This window comes from Pan paniscus, chromosome 1 (genome assembly GCF_029289425.2).
Source record: "Pan paniscus chromosome 1, NHGRI_mPanPan1-v2.0_pri, whole genome shotgun sequence".
In the NCBI taxonomy this organism is placed as follows: Eukaryota; Metazoa; Chordata; class Mammalia; order Primates; family Hominidae; genus Pan; species Pan paniscus.
Window position 1 is genome coordinate 149,206,528 of NC_073249.2, and position 27,169 is coordinate 149,233,696.

At 38.1% G+C, this 27,169-nt stretch overlaps 1 protein-coding gene across 7 annotated transcripts in view; it reads left to right on the plus strand.

The window, feature by feature from the left end:
* ZZZ3 (zinc finger ZZ-type containing 3) overlaps window positions 1-27,169 on the plus strand; it is a 121,844-nt gene that overhangs the window by 3,357 nt on the left and 91,318 nt on the right. Inside the window, exon 1 of one of the 7 annotated variants that reach the window (XM_055117102.2) lies at window positions 298-449. The exons of 4 other annotated variants lie outside the window; for them this stretch is intronic. The gene's annotated coding sequence lies outside the window, so the exon portion shown is untranslated. Of the gene's footprint in view, window positions 1-297; window positions 450-27,169 lie in introns of those variants that run through there. 2 more of the 7 variants (XM_055117105.2, XM_057303105.2) reach the window with 2 other exon arrangements.

Sequence of the window (27,169 nt, forward strand, 5' to 3'; positions counted from 1 at the left end):
GGGGAGGGCTTTTGGGAGGGCGTCGGGAGCGCGCTCGCTCAGTAGCGGCCCACGTGACGGGCACGCCGAAAATGTTTCCACGTGACAGGGAGGCTGCCTGGGGCAGCGCACTGCGCTCTGTTTATGTAGTATAACCGTGGTAATGGGAGGTTTTTAAGATTTCTGCTTTTCTGTACAAGGGGAAAGGAGGAGACGTATAAAGCGGAAAGACTTCCTACTGTCTCATTGTTTTAAATGTTCACTACTCCGTTAGTGAAGTGCTTTTTAAGTTCCGAAATACTGATTTTTTTCTGTACCGCCATGTTGGGTCTAGAGGAAGCTCGCGAGATGCGAGTGGGTTTGTATCGCGAGATCTCTCGATTCTCGCGGGACCTCGTTGGCAGAGCAGTTGTCCTGGATGGCGGAGCCTTGGGTTCCGGGGGCCTGGGACCTGCAACTCTTTCTACAAGGCAAGTCGTTAGGGAGGGGCCCGGGGCGAGTGCCTCTTGGTGCCGGGATACGTGCTGCATCAGCTTCCCATAGTCTTGAAGGGAATACAGTAACCCCATTGAGGCAACACTGCCCTCCCCATCCCCCTGCGGGCGCTCCACCACCTGCAAAAGCATATGCACCCCTCAGCCAGGTCCTTCTCCCCACGCAGTGATAGTTCCACCCTGTCCCACTCACTGGAAGTCCGGGAGCCGTGCTCGCGCAGACCTGATGATTCCATTGGATACCGTTCCTGTTACTTTAAGATGTTCCTGTCAGTTTTTCCCTTCTTGCCATTTTCTAAAGTATTCCAGACCGGTTAACTATTGTGTCGCGTTTTCTGCTGCAGTACCTGACTCCAGTCTCCTGAAACAGAACTCCTCCCATCTATTTTCTCTGGGTGTCATTTACTCATCACCCTGACTTCGTATTTTCAGTAACTTTTGGCAGTATTTGGAGGGCCCATTATGTCTCTGACAACACCTGTGGTCAGAATAAAATCCTGCTTTTCATCATTTTGTACGTGCCTATTAACTCAGTTATCGGTAGGGTTTTAATTACTACTGTGCTACTGAGGTTGCCATCTTTGAAGTTTAGGGATGGTTGTTTTAGGTTATTTATTTAAGGTAACAGACTGTTTCATGTGATTTTTTTTTTTTTGAGACGGAGTCTCGCTCTTGTCGCCTAGGCTGGAGTGTAGTGGGGCGATCTCGGCTCATTGCAACCTCCGCCTCCCGGGTTCAAGCGATTCTCCTGCCTCAGCCTCTCGAGTAGCGAGTAGCTGGGATTACAGTCGCGCTTCACCACGCCCGGCTAATTTTTGTATTTTTAGTAGAGACGGGGTTTCACCATGTTGGCCAGGCTGGTCTCAAACTCCTGACCTCAAGTGATCCACCTGCCTCGGCCTCCCAAAGTGCTGGGATTTCAGCACTGTACAGGCGTGAGCCACCGCGCCCGGCCTCAGGTGAACTTTTTAGTAAAGAGCAAAGTCATAAATTTTGGCATCAGAGTTTGAGCTTTATTTTTCTTAAATGAGTTTGAAATCAATTTAATATTTCTCTCCAATTCCCTAATGTCTCAGAAATGAATTTACAGTATACCTTTGTGTTTTCGTATTCTTAAGTAGTATTTGGATTTTATTTAGTAGTTGCAGTACTAAATAAGGAGTGGGGAGTTAATTACAAAACGAATCAGGTGACTAGTTAATTCATTCATAGTTTGTTTTTTAAAACTACAAAAGTGTTTTTTTTTTTTCCTATACATAATACAGAGAGGTATATAGTATAGAGTAACACAGTGCTTGTTTCACGGTACCGCAAAGTTCCATTCCTCAGTCTTAAATCTCTGTAACCAGCCTTTGTGGTTGCTGTGTATCATTCCAGATATTTCCATATTTTGGTTTAGTTTTTGTTTGTTAAATGAAGGGGAGAAAGTGTTGTTTTAATGGGGTACCAACACAATATTGGCAATCAGTAAACATTTTTAACTAAATTAAATTTTTATTTAGTGATATATGCCTGTTTGTCAAGACTTACGTATGCATACTTACACAGATTTTTTTTTGTTTGTACTGATTTTTTTGGTAGTATAATCTTGTGAAAATATCACAAGTAACAGTGTTATTTTTGCAGTAAAGTTGATTTATTGTGCTTGGTAGCTTTGCACAGAAAGAAAGTACATGTAAAACAAGATTTAAATAAATTAATGTTTTATCACTTGAGTTTTATATTTTTATCTTTAATGTGTGTTATGTATTTAACTTTATATATTATATATTCTAAACTGTAACCTAACTATATAGGAGTTTTTCAGACGTTTTAAAAGTTTATCAGTGTGATTAAAATGATAGTTTGACCATGCAACTTAGTGATCTCAATTGGAGAGTGGTAGACATTAGTAGTTAGTACAAACAAAGGTATATATACTTGAAGTTGCTAAGCGGCTATCATTTTGTAAGTGTTGTTTTTGTAATTTCCCCCCGCCAAACCTACCAGTAATAATATTTATCAGACCAGTCACATAAGAGAATTGTCCACTCTTTGGGCAATGTGGTTTTTTGTTGTAACAGTGCAAGTAGAAATGTTGAGGAATAGAAGTGAGTGTTGAGAGGTATGATGTTGGAAAGAGGAAAAGGGGACATTGGGAGTGTAGAGGTTGATACTGAAATGGAATTGGACAAGTTGGGGAGAAAAGAGGAATGTAGAAGGTTGACAGTGAGGCAAGAGCCATGGTGCAAGAATAGTCAGGCTCATAATAGTTGGAGGACAGCCCGAGTCAGTATTTGAGGCAACTTTCTCCTCCTCTTTTTTTTTTAGATAGTTCTGGGTCTATTCACAGAATTGCTAGATATTTCCTGTCATAAAAGTCAGCAGCTTAAGGTTATACTTAATTGAAACCTTGTGAATTCTTTACTTTAGATAAAGCTATTCTGTTAAATAACATTTGTTAAGTACGTTTTATTATTATTTTTAGAAGTGGGAAATTGTGAAAATGACAATGAGTTTGAAGGTCACAGTTCTACAATGGCCTTTGCAAAGGTATCTACATAAGTTTAGCTTGGTAACTGGGCCTTTAATAGTCCACGTGTATCTGATCTATGAAATAATATATGTTCCTTGTTCTTAGAACTTTTGTTTTATAAACTTTTCAATAATGGGTCTTGGGAAATACCAGCCTTTTACAGACACGAAATTATTTGAGGTACTTGGTAGAAATATACTGAGAAAAATCCAAGGAAGAAGAAAAATGTATTTTTACATGGTTTGTGTTTGGTTGAGTAAAATTTAAATAACCAAGAAATTTAATTTTCACTTTTCTCAATTATTACGGTCATATAAATGATGAGAGCTAATGAACTTCAGTGATCAGAGGAAACTAGTAACAGTGATAATAATACTGATTTATTCTCACTTGAATTTTTTCCTTAAGGTCTGACACCATGCCAATTTCCACAGACCTGTAACTTTAAGTTACCTTAAGCTGGGCCTGGTGGCTCACGCCTGTAATACCAGCACTTTGGGAGGCCGAGGTGGGAGGATTGCTTGAGACCAGCAACAACATAGTCAGACCACGTTTCTACCAAAAAAGAAAAAAAAATTAGCCTGGTAGTGCACGCCTGTAGTACCAGCTACTTGGGAGGCTGAGAAGGGAGGATTGCTTGAACCCAGAAGGTTGAGACTGCAGTGAGCTGTGATTGCACCATTGCACTCCAGCCTGGGCAACAGAGTGAGTGAGACCCTGTGTCAAAAATAAAATAAAAACACCTAAATTTCATATGAAAATTCAGTTTGGAGTTACCTACAAGAAATAGTTGCTAGAAGAGTTTCATTTTTATACTAGTATTTACTAGAGATTTGGTATATACTCTGGTGCAAATTTCTGTAGTTAATGCTCTGATAACCACTGTAATTGTACTCTGAAAACCACTCTCAGTAAATATTTCCCAAAGTCCAAAGTCTTGATTATTTTGTTTGACCCTTTCGTTCTCACCTTTCAGTTTTTCTTTTCAGCTGATTTTTATCATTTATGTAGGTAATTTTTGTCTTATTAGAGAGGAGTGAGTTGAGTAACTTGCCCTGAGGAGAATATCACTTTGTGATTAATCAAACTATTCAGATATTATTATTACTGTTGTTTTGGAACTTCAGTATATCTGTAAGTTAGAGTCAGTAATTCAGCTGACATTTATTGCTAATGACCTCAGCCATTTGAAACATAACAGCAATCCTGGACATAAAAAAATCTCTAAGCCTTCAAAATGACTGCAACCAAGTATAATAAGCCATTAGCCTTTATTAGGAAACTACTAATTGGAATTAGTCCACAGATAAAAATCTTCAGTGTTGGCCATTGGAGTTAGGGACATTGGCAGCTGAAATGTCATCTACAGGGGAAAAGGAAGAACTATTAAAAAGTAGGTGGAACTATAGTAGAATAGTGTTTTAAGGCCATTACATAAAGACATACACTCCTATAATCATTAACTTCTGAAGGAATGACAGTATCATAGAGCAGCCTAGTAAGTTGATGCATCACAATGATAACTTTAATAATGAACTTTTATTCTGTGTACTATGTTTAAGGAAGTAAGAAATTGGTGTCTTTTGAGATTGCTATAAAAGTAACCATTTTCAAAACTCTGTTAATTAAATGTTAAGTTTCAGTTTTCTGGAAAATTTACTTGTAGATCTCTCCTTATCAGATGACACCAAATAAAAATGGTGCTATCGTGTATGGAACTTCCTTTGTTTTATTTTATTATTTTAACCTATTTATCTTTCTACTTAATATTTCAAGGAATTACTCCCAAACAAGGCTCTATTACATTTAATATTTGATATCAGTAATGAACAACCAATTGCCTAAAGATTAGCACATTTGCTAATGGAGAAGATAGTAAGGCAGATAATTAGAATTAGTAAATGACCTATGCATATGATTCAGTTGTATAGTTTTGAATCCTGGTATTGAGTCTATTAGCTCAAGTGTCCTAAGGTGCCAGGTTTTTGTAGTGAGTTTTTTTCGTTGCATTGCTGGCCTCTGTCTCATTTACTATGTTAATTTAAACCTTATGCTTCCATTAGTGGTAAAGTAGATAGTCTTTGACTTGTGTATAAGGGGTGTATATGTATTTTAATGATTTTGAAAGCTGGTTTGAGGAATTAGATCTTGGGAATTAATATAACAATTATTAGCATTTTGATATATTTCTTCCATTATTTTAATGTATATTTTTAATGTATTTGTGGGTAAAAACATTTAATTTCATGTCCTGCTTTTTAACCTACTGTTAGGTACCACTTTCCCATTCTCACAATGCATCTTAATAACTATCATTATAAATGATTGTAAAATGTTCTGTGCAGTGAACATATGTTATTCCCCTATGTGAAGAACATATTTATACATGTTTCTTGTATGTAGTATTATCTCTCTCTTGTATATATTGCCAGAATTGATTTTTTAGGTACATTTTGAAGGCTCTTAAAACATACTGAACAATATTAATCAAAAGGGATAAATTTGTATTCCTTTCAAGTGATTGTTACCCTATACTCATCAACATTTAACATTTTTTATAAAGGTTTAATGGGGGTGTATGACATATTGTGCTTTATTTATTTAATTACTGAGGTGAAGCATGTTTATAGATGTATTTATCTTGTGAACTTTGAAGATAAATAGATTTTAACATTATTGCAGTCAAACATCTTTTTGTTTGTTTTGAGACAGAATCTTGCTCTATTGCACAGGCTGGAGTGCAGTGGCACCATCTCGGCTCACTGCAGCCTCTACCCCCCGGGTTCAAGCAATTCTCCTGCCTCAGCCTCCTGAGTAGCTGGGACTACAGATGCACACCACCACGCCCGGCTAATTTTTGTATTTTTGTAGAGATGGGGTTTCACCATGTTAGGCAGGCTGGTCTGGAACTCCTGACCTGAGGTGATCCACTTACCTCGGCCTCCCAAAGTGCTGGATTACAGGGGTGAGCCACCGTGCCTGGCCCAAACATCTTGATATAATTTTGTTCTGCTGATTTTATGAAATTCCTCCCTTTTCAGAACTGTAATAAACAATATTGGTTTAATTCTGTTTGTTTAGTTTTTCTAAGTTGGATTTAAATAAATTTAAGTTTTTACCTCATCTGGCATTGGTGTGAAATGAGAATCTAAATGTTTTCCTCCAAATTGGTAATTTTCTCAACTCTGTTAAATAATGCTTTATTTAATTTTTAAATTTTTCTCATTTTTTTGTTATGCTTCATTTTTACATTTTAATCATTTTTATTTTAAATTGTTTATTTTTACCCCAAGCCTTAAGAACATTCATATTGTTTTTAGATGATTCTGTGATATGTTTAATATCTTTTGCCTTGGCTTTCTTATTGTGGTGTTTGTTTCCTTATTTATTTTTAAGATTACTGTAAGTTGAGGATAATAAAGTTTATTTTTTAACAAAACAATGTTTTATAATTCCTTTTCTTGTCAGCCAGAATTTGAAATAAGATTTTTCCATACCACATAATTTAGTTGCATTAAATGAAAATTTCCCCCTTCTTGAACAGAGATAAAATGTGAAACTACTTAAAAGTACTATGCTGGCCACAGTGGCTCATGCCTGTAATCCCAACACTTTGGGAAGCTGAGGTGGAAGGATCGCTTCAGCCCAGGAGTTGGACACCAGTCTGGGCAACATAGTGTGACCTCGTCTCTACAAAAGATACACAAAATTAGCCTGGTGTGGTGGCGTGCGCCTGTACTTTCAGCTACTGTGGAGGATGAGGTGGAAGGATCACTTGACCCCAAAAGGTTGAGGCTACAATGAGCCCAGATTGCGCCCCTACACTCCAGCCTGGGTGACACAGTGAGACCCTTGTCAAAAAACCCCCAACCAACAAGTATAGTACTAGAGACTGTAAGGAGTAAAACTACTTTGGCAGATTTTGGGGAATTAGAGAAATTAACTCCTAAGATTAACAGTTTAGGATGTATGCTTAAAGTGTTAAACAGCAGTATACAACTTGATATCATATACCTCTAATATATTTAATGAAAAAGTTTCATTTAACAGCTGTAAGACTCAGGTTACAGAATCACAATACCTTTCTTCTTCAAATGTTGAGATAGCAATATAATACATTTACTGAAATTTAATAGCATAAGACATTCAGGTAAGCTTTAGGAAGGTATCTGTGTCAAAGAGCATTTTTAATACTGAGAGTGCTTACTGTTTACTATGATGCCTTTTTTTCTGTTATGAAATAATTTGTGATCTCAAAATAATTGAAAAAAGGTATTTATGTTTGTTTACATTTTGAAATTGTGTTGGCTACAAAGCTGTTAATTTTATTAAATGGCTTTAATGTTTTCTGTTTACAGATTTTTCTGGTTACAATAATGCTAGTAAGAAAAGCCAGATTTAAGTAACTTTGAGTGTGAAAAAATAATAAATATTTGAAAAAAAAAAAGTGTGTCCTGTGCTTGAAGAACACCTACAGAGAACTGAAGATGAACAATTCGATGTGATGTAATTTCCTTCTATCTTGGGTTATGGTGAGATTTAAAGGGATTGGAACATAACACCTTTTTTTCCTACTGGAATTCTGCTGCCGCATGAGAGATGAGTTGCTTTTTCAAAATGTCACTGAAATTGTCCAGGAAATAGCGTTGCTAATTATATTCTGGCACTATTTACCCTCCTTACTAGTTTTTAAAGTTTTTTTTTAATTGGTCAGAAGTTAAAGGAAAATAGATCCTGCCGTTGTTACACACTTTCCCGTTGGAAAGCAGATTGATGTGTTTCATAAATAAAATGAAATAATGCTTTTAGGTGGCTTGGCTGTATTATAGAGGGAACTACCAAGATTATTTCTCCTGGCAAAGGGGTGTGTGTGAGATTTATACACTAATAGCCCTTGAAGAACTTTGTAATACTTCTCTCTTTTTTTTATTTACATTTTTTTTATTTCCATAGATTATTGGGGATGTAATACTTCTCTATATTAACTCTCCACTCTCCACCCCAAACCTATAATTCTTACCTGAACTGTCTTCACTATATGTAGATTTTTATGGTGTTTTTGCAGTAATGTTTCTTTTTTTTTTTTTTTTGAGACCGAGTCTTACTCTGTTGCCCAGGCTGGAGTGCAGTGGCGTGATCTCGGCTCACTGCAACCTCTGCCTCCTGGGTTCAAGCAATTCTCCTGACTTAGCCTCCTGAGTAGCTGGGACTACAGGCACATGCCACTATGTGCAGCTCATTTTTGTATTTTTAGTAGAGACGGGGTTTTGCCATGTTGGGGAGACTGGTTTTGAACTCCTGACCTCAAGTGATCTGCCCACCTCGGCCTCCGAAAGCGCTGAGATTACAGGTGTGAGCCACTGCACCCGGCCAATGTGTCTTTTCCTAAGGAGAAATCTCCTCTTTTTCCTTCTTTTTAAGTAAAGATAAATACAATTAAAGTATAATACACACAGAAAGTTCTCATAAATGTACACCTCAGTGAATTTTCACAGTGTGAGCACACTGGTGTAATCGTCACTAAGAAGAACACTGTCAGAACTCCAGAAACTTGTGTGTTTATTCCGGTCATTAATGGTCCCTAGGTGCCACCCCTCACCAAGAGAAATCACTCTTTTGATGTCTAGTACCACAGAATTATTTTATTTGCTTTTGAGCCTAGGATTTATACAGTATGTATTGTTTTTGTGTTTGGCCTTTTTTGCTCAATGTTTGTGAGATTCAGCTGTTTTATTGTGTCTTCATCCTGTTCTGATACGAGTAACCTGAGAAATCCTATAACTCAACCTGATTTGTACCTTGAGATCTCAACACTTAGACATTTTTCTCATGGCATTCATGGTTTTCAAGAACTCCTAGGAGGGGACATCAAATAAAAGCCTTCTTTGTTTTAAACTCTGTGGTAGACCTTTTTTTGTGTTTTAATGACCTTTTTTGTGTTTTATTGCTATTTGGGTAAACAGTATATTTTAAAATTTATGTCACTGATGGCTTATGCAGTACCTCAGCTGCTTTTTTTTTTTTTCCTACTTAAAAATTTTGTTTTAAAAACTATGGTACAGGATTCCTGGCCAGCTAATGGCATTTTGGACTTTTATCTTATGACTTGGTAGCTTTCTTTTCATTCTTTGAATTCCTCAAGCAGTGATTCCCATTCTAATTTTTATGATACCATGTAGTATCTTCAGTTATTTCAAAGCATGTTGTGAGCCTCCCCACCAAGAAAAAGATCCCAATTTAAGTTTAAGCCACTTTACTTTCAAAATACTTAAATTTATGAACAGTACAACTTTTATATTTATGAACAGTACAACATTGTGGTGTGTAGATTATAAAATCAAATAGGCTGGTAAAAAATTGGGAATCAGCTAAGAGACTTACCTGCTTATTAACCCCTTTCAAGCTAGCTTCAAGTGTAAAGTGCAACTTTTATTTGTGTGTGTGTGACACAGTCTCACTCTGTCACCCAGGATGGAGTGCACTGGCGCGATCTCAGCTCACTGCAACCTCCAGCTCCTGAGTTCAAGCAATTTTCATGCCTCAGCCTCCCGAGTAGCTGGAATTACAGCCGCCTGCCACCATGCCTGGCTAATTTTTGTATTTTTAGTAGAGGCGGGGGTTTCTCCACGTTGTCCAGGCTGGTTTCGAACCCCTGACCTCAGGTGATCTGCCCTCCTCAGCCTCCCAAAGTGCAGGGATCACAGGCGTGAGCCACCCTGCCTGGCCGTAAAGTGCAACTTTCTTCTCAGGAGTTCTCCTTTTGTATTTTCCTCTCATTTCACTTTCTTAATTTTAAGGAAAGTCATAGTGAAAGATTTATGACTGTATTCCTGCACATAATTTTTCTTTCATATAAGTCCTATGGTTATGATATGCCTGGATGATATGCTTAATTTCTTTTTTAAGTGAATTTTAGTTATTTCAGTCAGTAAGTGTTAGGGCCAGAATATTATAAATGGCCAATAGTTGTTGAAATTAGGTATTTTGGTCATGATTAAGAGTAACGTGTATACTTAGCAGTCCTGTACTTCAGTCATCTTTTATTTGCTGAGCTTTTGTGGAAATTAAATGATTGTAAAGTTTTAGCCTACTTTCTAAAAAAAAAACACTTGTTTTTTAATCTGGAGAGTTTAAATGTCTGACTTTGGGGAAACATCATGCAATAGGGGAACATTATCTCCTGAAGAATGGGGGAGAGATGAACTAACTTTTGTAATGGTTATAGAGTTACTTCTAAATTTGAATAAATGCTGTTCTACCTAGTGAACTAGTCAGAGCATTTTCCACTTTGACCTAAGCCAAGCACATGGGTAGCTACTTCTCTTTCTGTAGTTAAGAGAATTTCACCAAGGATATTTTGATTTATTTGTAGCTATATGGCAGTGGTTCTCAGTATTTATCATTCATCATAATCGCCTGAAAGTTGTTTGTTTTAAATAATAGATTGCTGGGCTCTGCCCTTAGAGTTTCAGATTCAGTACGTCAGGAGACCACACTTTGAGTAGCACTACTTGGGTATAGTCAGGACTTCTGCATTAAAAAACAAAATGAACAGACAAAAACCCTACAAGTGATTCTGTTACATATCCTAGATGAGAGAACCTTTGATCAATAGTTCTCAATACAGTATATGGTTCTGGGCATAGCAGCAGAGCATCACTTGGGAATTTTACAAATGCAGATTTTCTCCAACTCTGGAGATGGAACCCAGAAATATGTGTTTTAAACTAAACCACTAGAGGATTCTGGTGTGTGCTAAAGTTTGACAACCATCCTTGTAACTTTATAGTTCCCTAGCACCTATCAGGGAATTTACTAGAAATTCAAATTTCACACTGCACTCGGAGCTCTCATATAACAGATTCTGAATATCAGAATCTCATTTTACAGTAGTCTCTACTGCACTCTTCAGTTTCGCTTTCCTTCGGCTGAACATATTAAATGGGAGATTCAAGAAATAAACAATTCATGTTTTAAATTGTGTGCCCTTTTGAGTATCCTGATGAAATCTCTTATTGTCCCTCTGGTCGTGCCTGGTATGTGAATCATCCCTTTGTCCAGTGTGTCCATACTTTGTATGCTTCCCACTGGTTAATCACTTAATAGCCATCTCAGTTATCAGATTGAAAAAACATAGTATATATCTGGTTTGGTACTATCCTCATATTCAGGTATCTACTGGGGATCTTGGAATGTATCGCTTGTGGATGTGGGGAGGGAACTACTGTAACTAGATTCATAGGTGGTTTGTATGTATATTGAAGATTGAAAAGAGCTGCTTTAGGTGATTTTAAAAACTCTTATAGAAGTAATACTAATAACTAAAATTTATTGGACATTTGCTGTGGGCCAGATACATGCTAGATACTCTATTCATTATTAGTACTCCCTACAACCTTATACAGAGGGTTACTGTAACCCTCATTCTATAAATAAGCAAATCAAAGCAGAGGGGTTTCATATCTTGCTCGGTGTCGCACAGGTGCTAAATGGAGGGTTTGGGATTTGAACCTAAGCACTCAAACTGTGGAGTTTTGGAGTTTGAGGTGCTATCTTCATATGTATCTTCAGTACTGTTTGTGTGCATGTATGTCCTTCCTTGTTCCAGTGCCATAGATTATATTCTAATGAATTTTTTTGGTATCACATTTTACAGTGACATTTGAATTTTCTTTCAAGTCTTATATTCATCAGAACAATCAGAAGTGGAAATAGCTGTGGTTTGAATACTTTGATCTTGTCAACCTAAATAACAGAGGCTTTCTAAAAGAAAATAATGTTTATTTGGGAATAGGGCTTTGCAGTAGGAATTCTGTTGTTACAGTAAACCATGTGCATATACAGGGAGGTAAAAGAAGACCAAAGTTTTTAAAGGAAAAATGAGGAGGATTTCATAATTATTTTGAGATAATTATTCTTGGCTACAAGGGTCAATAAAGTGCCTCCATTCTGAGGTTGGACCGGCAGTTGCTGGCAGATGTCCTCACAGAAGTTTTTTTTTTTTTTAAAGAAAACAACCCCCGCCACCCCCCAAAAAAAACAGTGTTACTGTGTTGCCCAGGCTAGATGTAAACTCCTGGGTTCAAGCAATCTTCCTGCTTCTTGGGTAGCTGGGATTATAGGTGTGTATGTACCATGCACCTGGCTTGTTTTTGTTTCACGTTTTGTATAAGGTTGTAGTTTTTGCAGAGTCTTTTGTGATAGTTTTTATCACGCATACCCGCATGACAGCCCTTCCTTCATAGCCTTCCCTGGCTGTTTGTCAGGGTGTTTTGTTTTGTTTAAAAAAAAACAGAACAAACACTACTACTACTCCAGTTTGATTCTGATAACTTTCATATAAGTCTGTTCATCAAGGTGTTGTTATCCATCCAAACTCTTTGTTGCCTTAATAGATTTTGTTTTTGTGTGTAATTTCAGTAAGGCAGCTCTTACTGGTTAATGTTTCTGGTAAAAATTTGCATGCTAGGCCAGGTGCAGTGGCTCATCATGCCTGTAATCCCAGCACTTTGAGAGGCCGAGGTGGGCGGATCATCTGAGGTCAGGAGTTCGAGACCAGCCCAGTCAACATGGCGAAACCCCGTCTCTACTAAAACAAAAAATTAGCCAGGCATGCTGGAGTGTGCCTGTAGTCCCAGCTACTCGGTAAGGCTGAGGCAGGAGAATCGCTTGAACCCAGGAGGCGGAAGTTGCAGTGAACCGAGATCATGCCATTGCACTCCAGCCTGGGTGACAGAGCGAGACTCTGCCCCCCCCCCCAAAAAAAAAATTGCATGTTGTACGTTCAAGGACTGTATTGGTTTATTAAAGAGGACAACAATGCAATTCAGTATCTGGAGGCTCCCATGTACTAAAATTATGCTTTGGAGTTTAATTCAAGTAAAACATGGAGATTTGCTTGATAATAGACCTAAATGCTGGTGTTAATTTCAAGGGAGTAATATGGGGGGAGGGTCACAATATTTATTATATTAATAGGTTTTTTGGGGGAATTTCTTAGTCATATTAATTCTTTTTAAGTGCACAATTCAGTGCTTTTTAGTAAAATTACAGTGCCATGCAACTATTACCTCAATCCTGTTTTAGAACATTTCTGTCACACCAAAATGATCTCTTTTACCTGTTTTAAGTCATTCCCACCTTCAGCCTATTACCGTTTTCTTTTCTTTTTTTTTTTAAATCAGCTGGTGCATTTTAGAAGTTCTTAGTAATAAAACCAACCTATAGACTTTAATCTATAAACCTTTTTAAACTTTTAAGAAATGGAGAGGCCGGGGCGCAGTGGCTCACGCCTTTAATAGTAGCTCTTTGGGAGGCTGAAGTGGGTGCATCGCCTGAGGTCGGGAGTTCAAGACCAGCCTGGCCAACATGGACAAACCCCCTCTCTACTAAAAATACAAACATTAGCCAGGTATGGTGGTGGGTGCCTGTAATTCCAGCTACCCTGGAGGCTGAGGCAGGAGAATCGCTTGAACCCAGAGGGGCGGAGGTTGCAGTGAGCCGAGATTGCGCCTGTTCACTCCAGCCTGGGCAACAGAGCGAGACGCCATTTCAAAAAAAAAAAAAAAACTGAGAAAGAAAGTTTAATGGTATTCTAGCTCTTAATTTCTGTTCACTTAACATCAGTTTAATTTGTTGATAGGATTTAAAGTGATGTGAACAGTAGTGTTTAGGGCTAGGAAATGTTCTTTCATTCACTTAATGGACCATTCACAATCTATGTAATGTATGAAGAGGAAATGGGGAGAAGAGAAAGAGAAGATAATTAAGAGAAACTTAATATCTATAGTTCCATGATGATACTGACAACCTCAGAATTCTTGTCTGTGGTGGTTATTTGGATTCTGGAAAACTACTGTGTGTTTCTGTTGTCTTGATCTGAATGCCTCTCAAGAATGACACTTTCTTTTAAGAGCTTTATCTCTACAAGCTATGTGTTTTAAGAACTCTGGGGATGAATAATCACACAGTGTGCTGACTTAGGATATCATTGTGCATAAGGCTGTTTTTTTTTTTGTAACACAAAAATATCTGAAGAATATGTTTGGCATAGTTTGATACAGTTTTTGGTTTTGATTAATTAAATAATTCACTAATAATAAAGATCAGAGCTTCTGATAAATTCTTGTTTTTGCTGGTAGTTTAATCTCCTAAAAGTTGAAGAGAATTGCTGATATGAAATTGATTCTTACCAACAAGGAAGAACACTTAGATATAGAATTAACCATTATCGAACATCTGTTTTGGGCAAATGGACTGTTCTTATAGTCATTTTTTTGTGGTGTGGTAAAAAGAACATGGACTTGGAATCAGATAGACTTTGATTTAAATCCTGGCTCTAGCACTGAGAGCACTGTAACTTTTTTTTTTTTTTTTGAGACAGGGTCTTGCTCTGTCACGCAGGCTGGAATGCAGTGGTGCGATCATATGAGCTCTGTAATTTTAAGCAAGTTACTTATTTCTAAGCTTTGTTTTCCTTATTGTAAATAGATACGGTACTTTCTACTTATATAGAGAGTATATAATGTACTTGATATAAAATAGATGCTCAGTAAGTGCTCTTTGTTATTGATGTGGAAACAGAGGCTCAGAGAAGTTTGTCACACAGCTAGTAACTGACAAATATCTGACTCCAAAGCCCATGGTTTTCCATGCCTCCCAGCTAGAAATTGAAATGATGGGAATCAAAAGACAGTGATCATTCTATGCTGTCTTGGAGTTTACCTTAGGTAGCAATTCCCAGAAAAGCAGGTTTCAGAAAGTTCAGAAAAGAAACTGGTAATGACCACAGATAGTTTAAGCAATCAATATTGATAGGCTCTTAAAAATGAAACCTGTTATTTAAATTACAAAAAAAATTCCATTGGGGAAGAAAAACATGACTAATCTAAAGAAATTAATATGACTTCCTCATAAGTAAATTTTTTCAAAAGAAAAACATATCAAGGATACCCATTAGCCAGGTGTAGCGGCTCACACCTGTAATCCCAGCACTTTGGGAGGCTGAGGTCGGCAGATCCCCTGAGGTCAGGAGTTCAAGACCAGCCTGACCAACATGGCGAAACCCTGTGTCTCTACTAAAAATACAAAAATTAGCTGGGCGTGGTGGCAGGTGCATGTAATCCCAGCTACTTGGAGGCTGAGGCAGGAGAATCACTTGAACCCAGTAGGTGGAGATTGCAGTGAACCAATGTCATGCCACTACACTCCAGTCTGGGCAACAGAGCGAGACTCTCTCTCAAAAAAAAAAAAAAAAAGAATACCCATTTAACTAATGGTATATAAGATTAATTTAAAAAATCATTTGACTTATTGATAGGATTTAAAGTGATGTGAACAGTAGTGTTTAGGGCTAGGAAACATTCTTTCATTCACTTAATAGACCATTCACAATCTATGTAATGTATGAAGAGGAAATGGGGAGGAAAAAAAGAAGATAATTAGGAATGTAGGTAGGCTAGATAGAGCTGGAATGAGGTAAGGGTTGTAAAAATGCTTAAGGACAATAAAAAGGGCTAGTCAATAAAGAAGAAAGAAGCCTTTTGATTAGGGAGATAACATTAAATAATGAGAAATACCCAAATTCTGTTTTACTTTAAGTGTAGGAGAAGGGTTTTCATACTGGAAGGGAGACGGTTAAAAAAAAGCTGTCTAAAGACAAAGTTTTATTCCTTGGTATGTTACATGATAAAAAGCATCTACTTTCATTAAAGAAATTTAGAGCTCCAATTCCAGTAAAATACTTAGAGCAGTGAAGTGTCAGTTTGAGTTTATTGATGTCAGTGGCTGCTTTTGGTTGTAGAGCTGTTTACAATGTTTGCTTTTCTAAAATAATATTGAGTAATTAAAATCATCAATGTAAAAACTTGTCTTCAGGTTCAACTTATATATTTTCTTATTCTATTAACTAGCACATTATAAACTAAGAATGCTTTTTCTGAGTGAGAGAGGACTTTGATTAATAGCCTAGTAATTATAATTGAACAGTAAGTCTCCCTTAAAATATCCTTGAGTAAAATGGCATTTATACTTGTTTTATTTTCCTAGAATACTCTTCTCAAATATTTTCATGGCCTGTTCCCTCACTTCTGTGGTTCAAATGTTACCTCAGCTAGAAAGGTTTTCCCTGAGGGAGTTTTTAAGGGACATCATTTACATAGACTTCAATGTGAATGGTGCTCTTTGGTGTGAACCTCATTTTACTACCTAAAATAGTATCTTCTTCCTTCACTTTCCCTGGTTTTTCTTAATAGTAATGATCATACCTGATATTTATTGTCTCTTCTAAGAATATAATATCCATGAAGGATGGGATTATGTTTTTTTTGCTGCAGTTGTTAGAGCCTGGAATGAAGCCTAGTTCATGGGAGATGGTCAGTGAATACTTGCTGAATTTATTTATTTATTTATTTATTTAGCGAGATTTCAACACATGAATGGGGACACACACGTTTAGTCCATATAAGTATTTATATTATTATTATTCTTTGAGATGGAGTCTGGCTCTGTGTCGCCCAGGCTGGAGTGCAGTGGCACGATCTTGGCTCACTGCAACCTCTACCTCCTGGGTTTAAGCGATCTTCCCACCTCTGCTTCCCAAGTAGCTGGAATTACAAGTGTGCACCACCACACCTGGCTAATTTTTGTATTATTAGTAGAGGCAGGGTTTCACTGTGTTGGTGAACAGGCTAGTCTTAAAACTCCTGACTTCAAGTGATCTGTCTGCCTTGGCCTCCCAAAGTGCTGGGATTACAGGCATAAGCCAACGTGCCAGAATGCATGAATTTATACTGTAAAGTGTTGGAACAAGGTTGTGAGCCCTAGGAACATTGCAGTGTGAATATTAGCTATTACCACTGCTACTGCTGCTTAACTTAATTACATTCCGTATATACGTTTGATACACTGTTTTATTTTTAAGCACTATTCCTTGTGGAGTAAATTTCAACAAGTAGGATTTTCCCAAATACTTTATTTATTTTTGAGATGGAGTCTCGCTGTCTCTCCCAGGCTGGAGTGTACTGGCGCAATCTCGGCTCACGGCACCCTCCGCCTTCTGGGTTCAAGCGATTCTCCTGCCTCAGCCTCTTGAGTAGTGGAGATTACAGGCGTGTGCCACCACGCCCGGCTGATTTTTTTATCTTAATGGAGACTGGGTTTTGCCATGTTGGCCAGGCTGGTCTTGAACTCTGACGTCAGGTGATCCGCCCGCCTCGGCCTCCCAAAGTGCTGGGATTACAGGTATGAGCCACCACACCTGGCTTCCCAAATACTTTAAAACTTTAAAATTTTATATTTTCTCTAGCTTTATTGAGTTATAATTGGTAAATATAAAAATTTTAAATTTAATGAATAAGACTTACAGTGAATCACAAATTTTCTTAAACATTCCAATATTCTTATTAACCAAGCTAAATATTCATACACTTTTAAACTTAAAATCATAAGTGTGAAGTCAGTTACTATTTTAAATTTAGAAACTATCATTGTCTATAGGAACTTAAAAATATTTAGGATAGTTTTAAACCACACAGTATTAGTATCATGAGTTTGATATACGTAATTTCAGTATTCTAATTAATCATGGACGTTGGGCAGTCACTTACCTTCGGGAACAGTTTTGCTGTCTTCAGCAAGTTGAGATTCCTGTGACATACTTTATGTCCACAGTTCAGTTACCATCTCTTGACAGGCTGTTTATCAGCTTGACATTGGCCTTGGAAGCTGTCTTTGTCTAGGTGGTTTTTCTCATGGCACAGATGGACATAATGAACTGTTAGTAAAAATTGTCTGTATGGTAACAGTGGAACTCTAAGTTGATGTTGGTTTCTTCTGAATTGAAGTTTAAGACCTTTTGTAATTGTTTTGTAATTGCTTTTTAACTCTATTGCCAGATCAAGTTTTGTAAACCTCACCCAGATTATTTCACCACTTGATTGGATTCCAGGAATCCATTTTCTGTCTGGCCGATGGCACAGGTTTTAGATCATTTAAAGACATTAAGGAACTGAGAGGTATTGATAGCTTTTGTTAATTTGTTGTAACAAAAAGTATGCCAGAAGACTAGAAACAGCATAAGGTCTTATTTTTAAAAAGGAAAGCAGTAGTTTTGGAGATTGTTTTCCTAGGTATGCCTTGGAGAAGAGGCAGAGAAGTACAGGCTTAGCTCATCAGCATTAAGAACATTTCATTAATAGTGTAAAATAAACTTTCTTAAATACTGTTAGAAGGAATTAATGTCAGACTTTGAGAGAAGTATCTAAAAAGGTACTTTTTGTTGTCCATTTTTAATATTTTCATTAATGTTTTGAATAAATGTACAGTTGTGCTTATAAAATGTCAGAACAATTTAGCTGGCAAGGATAACTAAAACAACTTGTAAGTTCTGTCTGAAACTACAGGCAGAAACCTATAGTGTGAGCTGCTTAAAAGTGTGGAATTAAAAAAATATGGAATTCAGATAGAAAAAGTTATATGAGTAAAATTTTGTTCAATTAATGTTAAGGCACTGTATGTACTAAGAGAATAAAAAATGTATTGCTCTATTCCTTCAAGGAGCCTATAATTGAATGGGGAATATAGATATATCAAACTATACATTGTAATTTTATGATAGGATTATTAAGCATTATGGGAGCAAAGGAGAGAGTAGTTAATTCTGATGGATCATTGAATCAACCTTTGAGGAATAAGAGTTTTCTAGGAATTGAAGAGGGGAGAAAGTCATCTCCTTTCTTTCCCTCCCCATTCTTCTTTAAGGTACTGAAAAATCAGATTCAGGACAGTGTTTATTAAGACAGATATATTTGTGGGCAAATAAAGAGTAGATTGGAATGAGAGATTAATTAGGCTACTACAGTTGTTTAAATAGAATGATGATGGCCTGAGCTGGAGCAATAACACTAGAACAGAAAGAGTAGATAGTTTTTTTTTTTTTTTTCCCAAGACATTTTGGTGATAGAATAAGTAGGATTTATTAGCCGGGTGCCATGGCTCACACCTGTAATCCCAACATTTTGGGAGGCTGAGGCGGGTGGATCACCTGAGGTCAGGAATTCGAGACCAGCCTGACCAATATGATGAAACCCCGTCTCTACTAAAAATGCAAAAATTAGCCAGGCGTGGTGGCACGCACCTGTAATCCCAGCTACTCAGGAGGCTGAGGCAGGAGAATCGCTTGAACCCGGGAGGTGGAGGGTTGCGGTGAGCCAAGATCGCGCCATTGCACTCCAGCCTGGGCAACAAAAGCGAAACTCTGTCTCAAAAAAAAAAAAAAATAGGGTTTATTGATTGTATATTATTAGGAGTTTAGTTTTATATAGTCTCAGACATCCAACTGGTGAGTTGCTTAAAAAAGAAAAAACAAATGAACTACCAGGCTGCAGTAATAGGATTTTGTCCATAATAAGGGATATGATATTCATTCCATGTTGGTTAGGACACATTTACAATGTTGGCCTTATTTCTGAAAGCTACACTTTAAGAAAAGTAAATGAAAAGATAGATATGTCAAGAGGAGGGTAACCCATGAGAACCTTTGAAGGAATTGAGAGTGCTTATTGTGGAGAAGGAAGACTTGACAGGAATGAGTGAAGGAGGGAAGGGGACAGTTGTTTTCAGGTAATGCAGGGCTATAATGAGTTGTTCCACAGAGTAGAATTAGATCCAGGATACCACCAGACTTTTTTTTTCTGAGAACTAAGATATTCTCTTAACTGCAGTTACAGTGATCAAAATTAGGAAACTTAACATTAATACCATTATCTAATTTACAGTCCACAATCAAATTTTGTCAATTATCCTAATAATTATTTTTATAGCTTTTTAAAATCGAAGATCATACATTGCATTTGATTTCATGTCTCTCCAGTCTCCTTTAATCTGGAACAGTTAGTCAAATTTTTTTTTTTTTATTAATTTTTTTTTTGAGACCGGGTCTCACTGTGTTACCCAGCCTGGAGTGCAGTAGCGTGATCATGGTTCACTGCAACTTCCACCTGCCAGCCCCAGGCAATCTTTTCACGTCAGCCTCCCGAATAGGTGGGACTACAGGTGCATGCTACCATGCCTGGCTAATGTTTTGTTTTTTTGTAGAGACGGAGCGTCACTGTATTATCCAGGCTGGTCTCCAACTCCTGAGATCAAGGGATCCTCCTGCCTTGGCCTCCCAAAGTGTTGAGATTACAGGCGTGAGCCACAGCACCTGGCCTCACATTTCTTTATTTTATGTATTTGTTTTTTGAGACAGGGTCTCACTTTGTCACCCAGGCTGGAGTGTAGTGGCATGAATTTGGCTCACTGTAGCTTTGACCTCCTGGACTCAAGTGATCCTCCTGCTTTAGCCTCCCAAGTAGCTGGGATTACAGGCCTGAGCCACCATATCCGGCCTGGCCTCAAATTTCTTGACATTTTTTAAGAGATTAGGCCAGGTATTTAGTGTCCCTCAGTTTGAATTTCTTGTGGTTAGATTCAGGGTGAGTACACTGATACTTCCAATACTAGTCACTACAGGGTATGTTCAAATTTCCCACCCTTCCATATTTGTGATATCTTAAGTTTTTTTGCTTCATGTTTAAAAATACCTTGTTGGGTGAGGCGCATTGGTTTATGCCTGTAATCCCAGCACTTTGTGAGGCCAGGGGAGGAGGATCCCTTGAGCCCAGGAGTTTGAGACCAGTCTGGGCAACATAGCGAGAACTTGTCTCTACAAAAAAAAAGCCAGGCTGGGTACGGTGGCTCATGCCTGTAGTCCCAGCACTTTGAGAGGCTGAGGTGGGCAGATCATGAGGTCAGGAGTTTGAGACCAGCTTGGCCAATATGGTGAGACCCCGTCTCTACTAACAGTACAAAAATTAGCCGGGTGTGGTGGCGTGTGCCTGTAGTCGCAGCTACTCAGGAGGCTGAGGCATAAGAATCGCTTGAACCTGGGAGGCAGAGGTTGCAGTGAGCCTAGATCACGCCACTGTACCAGCCTGGGCGACAGAGCAAAACTCCATCCAAAACAGAAACAAAAACAATGGTACAGAAAAACCAAGTAAAAAAAAAAAAAAAAAAAGCCAGGCATCATGGCTGTGCCTGTAGTCCTAGCTACTCAGGAGATTTAGGTGGGAGGATTGCTTGAGCCCAAGAGTTCAAGGTTGCAGTGAGCTATGATCGTGTCACTGCACTCTAGCCTGGGCAACAGAGCAATACCTTGTCTGGAAAACAAAACAAATTCCTTGTTGGCAATTTGAAACTATAATCAAGAAATGAAAAGGGGGTGTCTTGTGATTTAAGAGACTCCTCTAACTTGGAAAAAGAAAGCAATTTTGAGTGCCCACTTTATGCCAGACATTCCATAATCTGATATGGAATGATAATTATTCAAGATTGGTGTGCCTTTTTCTTTCATGGAAGAGAAAAGTAGTTAATCTCTCCTCAGAGAGGTTGTAATTTTTTACCAGGTATCTAACTGCAATGCCCTTAATCATTCCTCTGTGACAGGGCAGCTAAGTGTCAGAAAAGCCAGTATGGTATGTTTTCTAGGCTAAATAACTTCTGAGGGCCCTTTTAGTCATTGCATTGGAAATTTACTTGGTTTTTCTGTACCATTGTTTTTGTTTTTGTTTTTGTTTTGGTTTTGGTTGGAGTTTTGCTCTTGTTGCCCAGGCTGGAGTGTAATGGCGTGATCTTGGCTCACTGCAGCCTCCGACTCCTGGGCTCAAGCGATTCTCCTGCCTCAGCCTTCCAAGTAGCAGGTATTACAGTTACCCGACACTCTGCCTGGCTAATTTTTGTTTTTTTAGTAGAGACGGGGTTTCACTATGTTGGCTAGACTGGTCTCGAGGTCTGACCTCGTGATCTGCCCACCTCAGCCTCCCATAGTGCTGGGATTACAGGCATGAGCCACTGCGCCTGGCCTCTGTACCATTGTTAACTGTATGGTGTTCTGAGTGATTTTCATAAAGGGCATTCAGTGATTTTTTTTTTTTTTTTTTTTTGCGTTAAAGCAATTAAAGCTCAATTTAATGATGGCAAATTAGGGTAACAAATGCACTTAGAGTAAATTAGGAATTTGGGTTTGAAGTTTCCTAGAAAAATATTTATAAATGAAAAATACATGTTTGTGTTGATTGTGTGTTCATAAATGTGTGATTCTTTTTAGATAAACTATTTCTGTATATAATTGGAAGAAATAGAAATTAGTCCAGAATGGTAGAAAGCTTGAATTTGGTCATGATGGTAGTATGAAGTGTAGAGAGAAGCAGTCTGAGAGTTGGGGCCTAAAATAATAGGATAGAAGTAATGTGGCCTTCTGCAATTCCATATCTGGGTTATTCCTGAAAGGATTGAAGGCCGGGTCTTGAAGAGAGATTTGTACACCTGTGTTCGTAGCCACACTGTTCACAATAGTTAAAATGTGAAAGCAACCCAAGTGTCCATTAATGGATGAGCAAAATGTGGTATATGCATAGGGAATATTATTTACCTCTAAAAAGGAAGGAGATTCTGACATGTTGCCACATGGATGAACCTTGAGGACATTATGTTAAGTGACATGAGCCAGTCACAAAAAGATACTGTATGTTTCCACATATATGAGGTATTTAGAGTAGTTAAAATCATAGAAACAAAAAGTAGAAAGGTAGTTGCCAGAGGCTAGAGGTGGGGGATATGCGGAGTTAATGTTTAAGGAGCGTAGAGTTTCAGTTTTACAAAATGGAGTTTTGGAGATGGATGGTAGTGATAATTGCATTATGAATGTATTGAATTACACTGAACCATACACTGAAAAATGATTAAGATGACAAATTTTATGTTATGTGTATTTTACCACAATAAAAAAAATATTGGGGAGGGGAGAAGTAACTTACCTCTCACTAACGAGGCATACTCTTCTTTACCTGCTAGAAAATGAAATGTCAGCCAGGCACAGTGGCTCATGCCTGTAATCCCAGCTCTTTGGGAGGTTGAGATTGGAGGATCACTTGAGGCCAGGAGTACCACTTCAGCCTGGGCAACATAGTGAGACCCTGTTTCTATAAAAATTTAAAAAGTAGCTGGGTGTGGTGGCAAGCCCCTGTAGTCCTAGCTACTTGGGAGGCTAAAGCAGGAGTATCGCTTGAGCCCAGGAATTTGAGGTGGCAGTGAGCTATTGTCCTGCCACTGCCCTCTAGCCTGGGTGACAAGAGTGAGATCCTGTCTCAAAAAAAAAAAACAACAACAAACAAACCCACAACAGCTGAGCTCTGCCTTCCCCCAATCCTCACTCCTCTAGTAATACTTTAAAAGGAACTTTTTTTTTTTTTTTTTTGGGTAATCAAAACATAGGATTCAACTGGTGTCTTTCTTTCTTTTTTTTTTTTTTTGAGATGGAGTCTTGCTTTGTCACCCAGGCTGCTGGAGTGCCGTGGCGTGATCTCGGCTCACTGCAACCTCCACCTCCCAGATTCAAGTGATTCTCCTGCTTCAGCCTCCTGAGTAGGATTACAGGCACGTGCCCCCATGCCTGGCTAATTTTTGTATTTTTAATAGAGATGGGGTTTCACCATGTTGGCCAGGCGGGTTTCACCATGTTGGCCAGGCTGGTCTCAAGCTCCTGACCTCAGGTGATTCACCCATCTTGGCCTCCCAAAGTGCTGAGATTACAGGAGTGAGCTACCACACCTGGATCAACTGGTTTTTTAAATTTAAAAATTGATTAAGTATATTAGAAAAATTCAATGAGATAATAAATCGAATTAGTTAAACTAAAACATTTTTCTTTCATTAGTAATATTAAAACACTTAAAGCTACATTGAGTGATAGCAAATTAGTAAAGCCTATTAAGTCTTCTATGTAAAGTATGATTCAGAAATATATATTTTATATATATATGCATGATCTCGGCTCACCGCAACCTCCGCCTCCCAGGTTCAAGCAGTTCTCCTGACTCAGCCTCCCTAGTAGCTGGGATTACAGGTATATGCCACCACGCCCGGCTAATTTTGTATTTTTAGTAGAGATGGGGTTTCTCCATGTTGTTCAGGCTGGTCTCGAACTCCTGACCTCAGGTGATCTGCCCGCCTCGGCCTCCCAAAGAAGTATATTTTAATGAACTTTCTTGCATAGTCATTTAAAAATGCATTTAGAATTTTTAACAAATGAAGCTTTATCTTAAAAGCCACCTGACAGTGTCCTTCAAGGATGGAAACATTTGTATGCTGTGACCCAATAAGTCTGTTTTAAGGTAATAATCAAATGCAGACATAGAGTATACAAGAATGTTAATCACAGCATTTTAAATAATAAATAGTAAAATATCAGAAGCAGCTTAAATGTCCTAACAGAATGGAAATGGTCAAATTATAAACTATTTATACAGTTTTTATATGGCCATTAACAATTTTAGGCTGGGCGGTGTGGCTCACGCCTGTAATCCCAACATTTTGGGAAGCCAAGGCGGGAGGATCGCTTGAGCCCAGGAGTTGGAGATCAGCCTGGGCAACATAGGGAGACCTTGTCTCTACTAAAAAGAAGAAAAAAAAAAAAAAAAAAAAAAAGCCAAGACGTGGTAGTGTACACACCTAGGACTATAGGTCCCAGCTACTTGGGAGGCTAAGCTGGGAGGTTCGTTTGAGCCCGGGGGGATCAAGGCTGCAGTGAACAGTGATCTCGCCATTGCATTCCAGCCTGGGTGACAGAGTGAGACCCTATCTCTAAAAAATAAAAAAATCCCAGACAATTTAGCCCTTAATTATGTGGCTTAAGTGGGGAATAAATGCCAGGATGCCAAATTAAGTGTGTGTTGTGTGAATTCTGATTTTAAAAATGCACGTTGAAATAAGAATGGAAGAGAATACACTAGTATGTTGTGTATTTTTTTTTTTTTTTTTTGAGACAAAGTCTCGCTCTGTTGCCCAGGCTGGAATGCAGTGGCGCAGTCTCAGCTCGCCGCAACCTCTGCCTCCTGCATTCAAGCGATTCTCCTGCCTCAGCCTCCCTAATAGCTGGGATTACAGGTGTGTGCCACTGAGCCTGGCTAATTTTTGTATTTTTAGTAGAGACAGGGTTTTGCCATGTTGGCCAGACTGGTCTCAAACTCCTGACCTCAGGTGATCCACTCACCTTGACCTCCTAAAGTGCTGGGATTACAGGCATGAGCCACAGCGCCCAGACCTACACTAGTATGTTAAGTGGTTGTTGAAATGGGGTAAGCTATATTTGTACTTTATATTGTGGATGTGTCTAAATTATTGTATTTTGTATAATTATTCATTCATTTGACATTTATTGGATACTATATGCTTGTTAAATAATTTAACAATTATTTATTGGATACCTATACTTGGGGTCCTAGAACCAATCCCCACGTATACTGAGGGATGACTGTAGTCTGTTCTCATTATTCTTGGATTCCACGTTTGTGAACTCATTTACTGGCTAAAATTTGTTTGTAACCCCCAAATCAATATGTCTGGCACTTTCGCAGTCATTTGCGGACATGTTCAGAGTGGTGAAATTTGAGTTGCTTGATGTACACATTTCCAAATGAGGTTAAACAAAATGACTCTCTGCTGCCTTGTTCTAGCTCTCTTGTCTATTTACTTAGTGCTACATCTTTCCCACTTTTGTTTTTAGAGGTGGTTTCACTGTTTAAAATTGCCCCTAAGTGTAGTGCTAAAGTGCTGTCTATAGTGTTCCTAAGTGCAAGAAGGCTGTGATGAAAGTTGTAGTGCTGTTGACTGTGAGTTCCGTGTTTATGAATCAGCAGTATAAAAGTGTTTTTAGGCTGGGTGCGGTGGCTCATGCCTGTAATCCTAGCACTTTGGGAGGCCGAGGTGGGTGGATCACTTGATGCCAGGAGTTAGAGACCAGTCTGGCCAACACAGTGAAATCCCATCTCTACTAAAAATAGAAAAAATTAGCTGGGCGTGGTGGTGCACACCTGTAATCCCAGCTACTTAGGAGGCTGAGGCATGAGAATCGCTTGAACCCGGGAGGTGGAGGTTTCAGTGAGCCGAGATCATACCACTGGACGACAAAGTGAGACTGTCTCGAAAAGTAAGTAAATAAATAAAGAAATAAAAGTGTTTTTAAATAAAAGTACAGATAAAACAAGGATATGTGTTGTTAGGCTGTTGAAAGTGTTTTAGTCAGAGGCTAGCAGGAACTTCACTCTGAATTTCCCTTGTATTGAGTATTTGATAATTCAGTGCTCATGGCAACTTTATGAGAATCAACTATATATGATCTGTTATGGCACTTAGGGATTTTGAAATACTGAAACTAGCTTGGGAACTGCTTTACCTGTCCTGTAGATTCTTAGAGGTGACGGAGAATCCAGCTTAGAGGTTGGTTAATACGCTGGTAAAAATTTTTGTGCCCTCTGAAGACAGTACAAATGCAAGAATTTAGAGCAATGGTGCATATCTGATAAGATTCAAGTTCTCAATATTTTGATATTCAGACCTTGACTTTGATATCAAAAGATATTTCAGGGAGGACTCTGTCCCATGAGAAATGGTAAAATATCCTAACTCATTATGAATCTTTACCTTGATTCGTCTCCTTTAGATTATTTTATTTGCTTTTAAGACTTTTCCTAGTCTTTTTGATTGTTGTGTTGACAGAAACCATTGAGCATTCTTAAGACAGATGGAACATGGCTTTTAGAGAGGATTAAGTAGTCATTTATTTATTACCTGTCACTGGCCTTAAAAAAAATTGACATTAAATAACATCCTTAAGGATAAATGTCACTAAATAAAATTAATGGAAATTTTGACTTTTTTCCTAAATTTAACTAATTGACAAATTTAAAAAATATTTAAAGCAAGCCAAGAATTAAATTTTTTTGTAAGCATTTTCAAAATGCAGTATATGGTTAGGCAGCTATAAAATATATCGTTGTGAGGAAAACTGTAAGTTGATGAAAGGGAAACATTTGTAAAAATTAAATATATAGATGGATCTTTACATCAGGCATTTCACCTAGGCCTTGCTGAATTATTTATGCTTCATTTATGAATGTCCATTGAAGATGAATGGCTGTCCAGAGCTGAGATTATGTCTTAATGATAAGTACATAGTACACTGTGTGTGCTAAACTAATGTATCTTGAAATGAATCAGTCTTGCTAGTCCAATAATCATTTTCAAGTTAGTCTGTTCCAGGATTTAACAAGCTGGTTTGGACCTAAGAATGATATATGGTGCCTTC